Source organism: Rattus rattus, chromosome 14 (assembly GCF_011064425.1).
Source record: "Rattus rattus isolate New Zealand chromosome 14, Rrattus_CSIRO_v1, whole genome shotgun sequence".
Lineage (NCBI taxonomy): Eukaryota > Metazoa > Chordata > Mammalia > Rodentia > Muridae > Rattus > Rattus rattus.
In genome coordinates, this window is record NC_046167.1 from 73657643 (window position 1) to 73666809 (window position 9167).

A 9167-nucleotide genomic window follows, 5' to 3' on the forward strand; every position below is an offset into this window, starting at 1 on the left:
TGTTAGAGGCAGAGATCCAAGGATGTGATGTGGATGGAGGACCAGTTCTATGCACGTTTCCTGTTTCAAACCAGAACCAATAAACAAACAATCAAAAAACCCTACTGGGTTGTCTTATTACTGTAGCTTTTAGATGTGTTTGTTTGAAGTATATGAGTGTGTGTTTATGCGTGTGCTCCTATGTGTTTATGTGTGCACCACCTGCATGTCCGGTAGCTGCGGAGGTCAGAAGGGTCTAATCTCCTGAATCTGGAGTTCCACGTGGTTATGAGCCACCAAGTGGGGACTAGGATTGAACCCAGGTCCCTTACAAGAGCGCTAAGTGTTCTCAGCTGTTGAGCCATCTCTCCAGCCCCCAAATCACAGTTTTCCCCCATCTCCCCCGACTCCCCCCTAACCACTGATCAAGTTCAGGTGTCCCCCAAAAAGACATGCTCACGTCCTACTTCCCAACAACAGATGTTGCTGCCTTTGGGAACGGGGCCTTGTAGAATTAAAGTAAGATCCTTGTAGCGTGGCTGAATATGACTGTCTTCATCAAAACAGGAAATCTGGAAACAAACACTTATGCAGGAAGATGCCATGTGACCAGGGGCCCAGAGTCTGCAGCAGTGTGTCTTCTAGCCAAGGACCTGCAAAGACCGGAAGCTGGGAGGGAAAGTTATCCTCTAGATGGAGCAGGGGGGGCGAGCGGGAGCCTCCCTGTGAGGCAGCCATGGTCTGTCATTTGGGCCGCCAAGCTAGAAGTACACTGTTAACTGCAGTCCTGGACAAACTCAAGCAATTTCTAACACAATTATTTCACCGGTTTCCCCATTAAGTTGTGCCTTCCACAGTGAAAACAGTGTTTATCCTTGTAAAAAAAAGAGTGTGTAGGGGACCTGGAGAGATGGCTCAGCAGTTAAGAGTAACTCCCGGGGTTGGAGATTTAGCTCAGTGATAGAGTGCTTGCCTAGTAAGGGCAAGGCCCTGGGTTCGGTCCCCAGCTCCTCCGGAAAAAAAAAAAAAAACTCCCTTCCAAGAGGACCCAGGTTGAATTCCAAGCATCCAAATGGCAGCTCACAACTGTAACTCCTGTTCCAGGGGATCCAGTCCCCTCACAGAGACAACATGCAGGCAAAACGCCAATGTACATAAAATAATTAGGTTATTAAAAAAATTAAAAAGCAAGGTGGTGGTGGTAAAAGCTTTAATCCCGGTCTCTGTGAGCTCCAGGACAGCCAGGACTACACTGAGAAACCGTGCCTCGCAAAGCAAAGGTGTTTGTATACACAGGCATGAAGGTGCCACGGACACACGCGGAGGTCAAAGGACAATGTTTGGGGTGACATCCCTCCTCCCACGTGGGAACTGTGTGAAAGAGAGGGGCACGGGCACACAAGGGAAATGGGGTTCCTGAGACATTGGCTTCTTGTGCAGGAAAACATTTTCCTTTTCCTTTTTTTTTTTCTTTTTTTCAGGGCTGGGGACCGAACCCAGGACCTTGCGCTTCCTAGGTAAGCGCTCTACCACTGAGCCAAATCCCCAACCCCGCAGGAAAACATTTTAAGGAGCAACACCAAGAAGACGTGGAGGTGGATATCTAAACCGAACCGACCGCAGAAAGGGGAGAACGCAGGGCCGCTCTCAAACACCCATCCACCTTGCAGACTGCTGGCCTTAGCTTCCTTCCATTCCAAGGGGTCAGGCTTCAGTCGTCTGTGCTGTGTGGACCAGGGATGGGGTTCAGTGACTCCTTAGATGACCAGCACCCAGTTACATTTCCTGGGGTCTCTCATTGGGAGGGAACGCCACTCAAGGTCATATCTCTGGCTAAAAATTGTGCAAAAGGACCCAGAAGTGGCCATGGCCTATCCCATACACTGAAGGCCCCGGTTGAGCAAGAGGGACCTCCCGATGCCCACCACAAACCCCCCAGTCAGCCCCTGTCGTCACTGGGAGTGAGAAGAGTAGGGTGCAGGGCTCTTGGAGAACCAGTGCCTAGATGTCGAATGGCTAGAGAGCGTTCTCCAGAACCAGGACATGCTGAGCCTGCCAGTCAGCCCCAGGCAATGGGACCAATCATCTTCCTGGGGAGAAAGAGTGGCAGAGGGCAGACACTGCAGACACTGGGAAAGGTTGGTGGGGAAGGTCATTCTGCTCTACAGCTTCCTTGTAGGGATGATTTTAGAATTTTGCTTTCTTTTAAAAACACAGAATGGGCTAGGGAGATGGCTCAGCGGTTAAGAGCACTGACTGCTCTTCCAGAGGTCCTGAGTTCAAATCCCAGCAACCCCATGGTGGCTCACAACCATCTGTAATGGGATCCTCTCCTTGTGTGTTGAAGACAGTGACAGTGTACTCATAAAATAAATAAATAAATAAAAACAACTAAATATAAGACTGTGTTTTCATTTTAACCCCAGGTGTGGGATATGGGGCTGCTTCTGACCATCCACAGCAGTTGACTATGATTTGCCTCGTGTTCTAGCCGGAGTGTGGTTTTGCCAGCTGCAGATAGTTTCTGCGATTTTGTGACGTTTGGAATCCTGGGGAGTTTTCAGAGGGTAAATACATGCCCTGATATAGGAATAGGGTTCCTGAGACAGGGCTGGTGGCTGGTCACTGATTGCTTCTGGTCACGATTTGTTAAGGAGTCGTGAACAAAGAAGAAGCAGGAGAACAAGTTAGGTATCTTGAAGGCAAAGACCAAACTTGCAAGGAACTGGATGCTCCTAATCAGAAGGAAGCACTCTGTCAATGACATCGCCCCCTCTTCCCCCTCTATTTTCTTCTCCCTCCTGTCCAGTGTTAGGCGGTTGAAAGGGCAGCAGAAAGAAGAACCCACAAAGTAGCAAACACCGGCTATAGTCCCCACCCTGCCACCAGCTCTTGGGCCCTTGATCTGTGTATAGCCAAGTGTGGGCACCTGGGGGTAGGTCGTGTGGGAAGGGGAGACTTGCTCGGCTTTTTTTAACTGTTTTCCTCGAGCTGTTCTAGAATGCATGCACAGCCTCAAGTAGTCTGGGGGTTTTCTGGTATAGAGGGGTTAAAGTGACTCCTAGTTTGCTTTGAGGCAGGACCTGCCCGACTTTGAAGTGAAGATCGTGGGGTGGGCCATGTGAGAATGCCCCTAGAGGCTCATGTGTTTGAATGCTTAGGAAGGATTAGGAGGTGTGGCCTCGAAGGAGGTGTGGCCTTGAAGGAGCTTTCAAAATCCCAGCCCTCCCCAGGTAACTTGCTCTGCCTCATGCTTGTGGATGAAGAGGTAAGCTCTCTGGCTACTTCCCTAGTATCCTGCCTGCCTGCCGCCGTGCTTCCTGTCATGAGGGTCATGGACTCTAGCCTTCCAAAACTGTAAGCCCCCAAAAGTCCTTTTTTATCTGGGAGACAGGGTTTCACCCTATTGCCTTGGCTGGCCTGGGGTTCACTATGTAGACTAAGTTGGTATTTTTGTTTATTTGTTTTTTGAGACTGACTCTCACTTTGTAACCCTGACTGGTCTGAAACTCAGAGAAGCCTTCCTGCCTGCCTCTGTCTCTGCAGGGACTCTACCATACTGGTCTACTTAGTGGATTCTAAAGGAAACTTTAGTTTTCCCAACCTTGTGCCTCTAGAGCAGTGGTTCCAACCTTCCAGTGCTGGGACCCCTTAGTACAGATCCTCCTGCCGATGTGACCCCATCCATAAAAGTATTTTTGTTGCCCCTTCATAACTGTTACCTTGATACTGTTGTGAACTATAATGTAAATATGTGTTGGTCTTAGGTGACCCCAGTAGGAAGGGCCACTGAACCCACAAGGGGTCTTGACCCACAGGTCATTGGTTGAGATCCAGTGCTGTAGCATGAAGCTAGGGCCGGGAAACTCCTGTCAGATGCAGAAGCCCCAGGGCCAGGTGTAGATGGGTTTCTGCCAGTAACAGCTACAGGCAAAGGAGGACCTGCTGGGTGGGAGGGTGAAATTGGGGCTCCCTTGGGCAAACATTTGTAACTGGGAGCCCCACTGTCTTCTTAATTCCTGCTCTCTGGCCTCTCCAGCCTTTTCTTCACTCCTTGCCAGCTGTTTTTGCTTCTGCCCTAGCCCACCCCAGGCATCCCCTCCTGCCCCAGCCCACCCCAGGCATCCCCTCTCCTGCCCCAGCCCACCCCAGGCATCCCCTCTCCTGCCCCAGCCCACCCCAGGCATCCCCTCTCCTGCCCCATCCTGCCCCAGGGGTCCCTCTTTTTGCTTCACTCTAGTTTCTCTGACACAGAAAACAACCCGAGGAAAAGTGTTCCAGCTCTGAGTTGAGAGCACCTGTGGTTAATCACCCAATCACCCACCCTGTGCGCCCGCCACCTACCGATTGCCTTTGTTATAGATTACAGATGTGAGGGGGAAGGGTCAGAGGGATGGGTTAGCTTTACTCCAAAGCCGGTGGATGCTGGATCTTAGAAGATTAGGAGTTCATTAAGAGCCACGTGGAGCAAATACCCTAAACAGGCTGTCTTCTCTGATGGTCACCAAGGAGGAAAGACAGAACATAGGTAGCCATGCCCATGTAGGCAACAAGATTTGGATGACATTAGTATATATTTTTTTAAAGATTTATTTATTTACTTATTATATGTAAGTACACTGTGGCTATCTTCAGACACACCAGAAGAGGGCATCAGATCTCATTACAGATGGTTGTGAGCCACCATGTGGTTGCTGGGATTTGAACTCAGGACCTTTGGTAGAGCAGTCAGTGCTCTTAACCACTGAACCATCTCTCCAGCCCTAGTATATTTTTTTTCCCCAAAGTTTTATCATTTTATGTGTATGGTGTTCTGCCTGCATGTACGTCTGGGCATCATGCGCCTGGTATCTAGGGAGGCCAGAAAGGGTGTTGGGTCCCTTGGAACTGGAGTCACAGATGTAGTGAGCTACCTACCACATGGGTGCTGGGAACCAAACCCTGGTGTTTTGGAAGCTCAGTCTTAAGCACAGAGCCATCTTTCAGGCCCCTCCCACTCTGTCTTGTTTTGTGTTACGAATGGGTGGTTGTTGGCAGTCTCCCTAGACTGTGATTAACCACTGAGATCTCTGCCATCACCTTCTGCACGTGGGCCAGGCCTAAATATAAACCAGAGAAGAAAAAAATTGGCCTTCGGTGGGAAATATCAGACTTTGTAGCAGAGGGCAGACCAGATCTGCCTGTAGAAGGGTTTCCTGTACTTCCTGAGCGCGCCACAATTTCTGCCAAGTGTGGTCACTAAAGGAAGCGCATTCACAGAAGCCCCAGAAGCAACGGAGGGATGCACTGGATGCGGGAGAAGCCACTCACTCACTACTTGTCTTAGGGTTTCTATTGCGGTGAAGAGACACCACGGCCAAGGCAACTCATAAAAGACAAGGTTTATTGGGGCTTACAGGCTGAGGCTCAGTGCAGTGACATCACGGTGGGAAGCATGGCATCATTCAGGCAGGCATGGCACTGACTTGTTCCAAAGGCAGACAGAAGACTGGCTTCTAGCCAGCTAGGATGAGGGTCTCAAAGCCCACCCCCACAGTGACACACTTCCTCCAACAAGGCCACACCTCCTGGGCCAAGCATAAACAAACCATCACACTATTGTAAAGGCAAGAGAACAAGGGGTTAAGTGCTAGGACTCTGGCATCAGATGTTCTAGAAGCTTGGTGTTTGCCTGGGTTCTCCCCACACAGTAGGGGTGGCATCTAGTTTTACTGCCTATCCTGTCCCCAGTGCTACTTGACCACCTCAGCCACTGCCTCACCCCTGGAACCTGCCCCTGGCCTGATCACTAAGGCCAGGGCTTCTCCGGAGGTTGGAGGGTATTGTTATCCCAGTGACAAAGTGTTGTACAATGGGACAAACTGCTTCCAAGATTTCTCCAGTATCAACACTCAGCTGCCTTCTCGAACACTGAGCAAAATCAGACCCTTAAACTCGTAAACAACAACAACAAAAAGCACTGGTTTTCTTTTTCTCAGGAGGCACGGACCCAGCATCCCCTGGGATGTCTTCCTTGCAGGAGATGATGGGGAAATCGCAGCCTTCTCATTAGAGGAGCTCAAAGAAAAACGGAGCATTGGGCTTTTCAACTTGTCTGCTTCTGTTTGCAGACAGGCACAAGGTTGACTTGGGGGATACATGCCTCCAAGTAGTCACCCCAAGTCTAGGCAGGGAGGGTCTCTAGTGATACATGAGGAAGGCAGACACTCCTGTCAGCACCAGTTATCATGGGTGCTCACTGCCAGTCGCTTCTGACACGAAGACTCAAGGCGAAGCTTTCCCTGTTCCCCCTGGGTGAGCCTCATCTGGACAGATCTGTTCTGATTACAAGGAGCTTTGGGTCCAGCCATTTGTCAGTCTCCTGCCTGGGTGGTTCCTGGTGGATCAGTTTTTGCCGAGGAACGAACACGTGCTGTGTACACAGTAAATTGTCCTCTGCTGTTTGAGTCCCAGAGAAGCTGGCTTTGAAGATGGGTTTTGACTCTTCTACTTCAGAACTAAGCATGTTTGTCTCAAAATGTCTTCCAAAGCCTCTTCCCTGATTCAGCCTGGCCCCTGACTCTTAACAAAACAGAAAACCAAACAGCCAAGGAGTAAAGGAAAATATCTACTTCACAGTGTAAAGCTCTGTCTTGGTGGGTCTCTCTGTGCTATGTTGCATTTTCTGTAAGGTTTTTACTTGGAAACTTACTGCCACCGCAGGGTGACCCAGCCTCAGGGTCCTAAGTCCTCATTCCTAGACACCCCTAGACTCTACCCCTTCTCAGCAGGAATTAGCCAGAGTGGTCATTCCTAGAGAGACAGACCCACTATTATTTTTATGGTTTCTTTTCTCCCTCTCTAGAAGCCACACAGAAAGACCTCACAGCAAGCCTGTGAGGAGAAATGGCCAGGGAGACAGACACTAAGACTGGTACCTAAACTGACCAATAGGGGGAAGGGGAGGACCCAGGAGCCCTGTGGACTACCTAAGCCAGAGTCACCCATCCTGAAGAAATGAGACTGTGCTTTCCCCTTGGACTGATCTTCTGTGTCCCCTGGACATTCATGTGTGTTCCAGGCTACATGACTTTCCTTTTTTTTTTTTTTTTTTTTTTTTTTTTTTTTTTTTTCGGAGCTGGGGACCGAACCCAGGACCTTGTGCTTCCTAGGCAAGCGCTCTACCACTGAGCTAAATCCCCAACCCCACATGACTTTCCTGTATGGAGTCAACTTGGTCATGGGGCTTGCTTAGGAAGCTGCTTCTGGGCACATCAGGTAGAGGTCAGGGTGGACGGGCAGAGGCTAGGCTGTTCAGCTTAAGTAACTGAACACACGACTCACACTAATTTGAACAAATAGGGATTTATTTCTTTCACACACACAAGACAAAAAAAAAAAAAAAAAAAAAAAAAAAAAAAAACCCCAGCATCCAAGGCTTGAGGCAGGGCCCCCTATCTAACAGATGTGCGCTCACTCACTCCAGCCCTGTCTGTCACAGGTGTCTTTGCACCCTCAGGGTCCTACCCCATTCCAGGCAGGAAGAGAGACCTTCCGCACCTCATGTCCCGAGCCACAGCTCACAGGACCTCCCTTGCTGGAAGGAAGCTGGGAAGAGAAGCATCCCAGCCGATGAGGAGAGGAAGGGGCAGGACCATGGGTGCTGGAGGATGAGTGAGTCAGAAAGGTTCGGCCACAACTGGGTGGAGACAGCAGGGACGATGATGTCAGCACTGTGCAAGTCCCACTTGAACAAAGTGCAGACTTTTAAAGGCTGAAGTTAGAAACCTTCAGGAAAATCATCTTTGGAAAAGATTAGCAAGTGCCGTTTAAGTGTAGGTCGCACGTCAGATGACGTCATTAGCAAATCGGGAAGCCAAGCGTGTGGGAAGGAACCTCTGCAAAGCGTGGAACCAGACGGCTGAAAGCAAGACTCCCTCCCCATCAGTAAAAGGGGCTGGAACTGAGGCATCGGAGGACGCCCTTGACCGGTACCAGAGACCCTTGGCCCGATGCAGAGAAGCACACGGCAAAGCTTCCCGCACCCGAGCAGAACTCTGATGCCCCGTGTTGAGGGGGTGGAAGGGGAGGACATTCTCTTCACAGTGCAGTGTAGCTCTGGCGAGCAAACTGGCACTGCGTGCGAGCTGCAGACCTGAACTTCTGTCGCGTGAGAACACGGCTCACGAATCCTTGGGCCCGCACCATGTCTAAGCCAGAGGCCACCTTGCAGTCACCAGCATGCGCACCAGAAGGTGTCCTGGACCACATGTCCAGGCCCCTGAAGAGCTGAGGAACACATCCAAACACTATTTAAAAGCTTTTTAAATATACAAGTTAAGGAAGACTTCACCAACCATCATCTCGGTGGGGAGGAGACAGCGGAGGCCACACGAGTGAGCAGCCGTGCATTTCCAACACTGCGCTTACGCTTCAGTGATGAGGAGAAACTCCATGTTTAGGAGCATATGACAAAAAAAGTAATTGTGAATCATTCCTGTGTGAGAACAGACAACTCTGGGGGTGAACTTAGAAACAACTCCTCACAAGTACAGCGAGGCTATGCAATGGCAGACGGAGACCACCCCCAGCCCCCCAAGGTAAACAGCCCCACCGTCACTTTAAGCCCTGGTCCTGCCCCACAAGGCTTACTAGGCCAAATGTGGAGAAAGCCGGGTTTTTTGCTTTTTAGTGCCATATGTGTGGAGACCTGGACAGCTTCGGGTGTGACCTTTGGGAATGCCATGTGCCTCTGGCACAGAAGTCCCCAGGGACTAGTGCGCCCCAGAGACCATCAGCCACCAGGACTGTGATCCAAGTGTCTTACTGAGGGAGTCCTCTCCCAACTCTGCAGCAGCGGCTGTCAGGGTGGCTCTAACGCGAGGTGAACCTGGATTCTAACAACTCGGGGCACCAGGAAGGGCCAAGTTAGAACCAAGAACTAAGGGTCAACCCCGACCACAGAAGCAGGTTGCAGGCCTCGCTGTCGTGTAACTCTTGTCACCCCACCAGGTAAGTGTCACAGTAAGTAAGCAAGCGTCAAAGGAAGGACGGGGTTCCTCTGAGGCTTGTGACAGGCTAACCTGGGAAGAAGCTGGACGCTGTCGGTTACTGCGACTACCTAACCATGGGCAGTTTCTGACCAGGACAGATGGCTCCTAGCAGCTCAGTGAACAGCTCTGCTGAGAGGGTGGAGATGGTGGTACGAA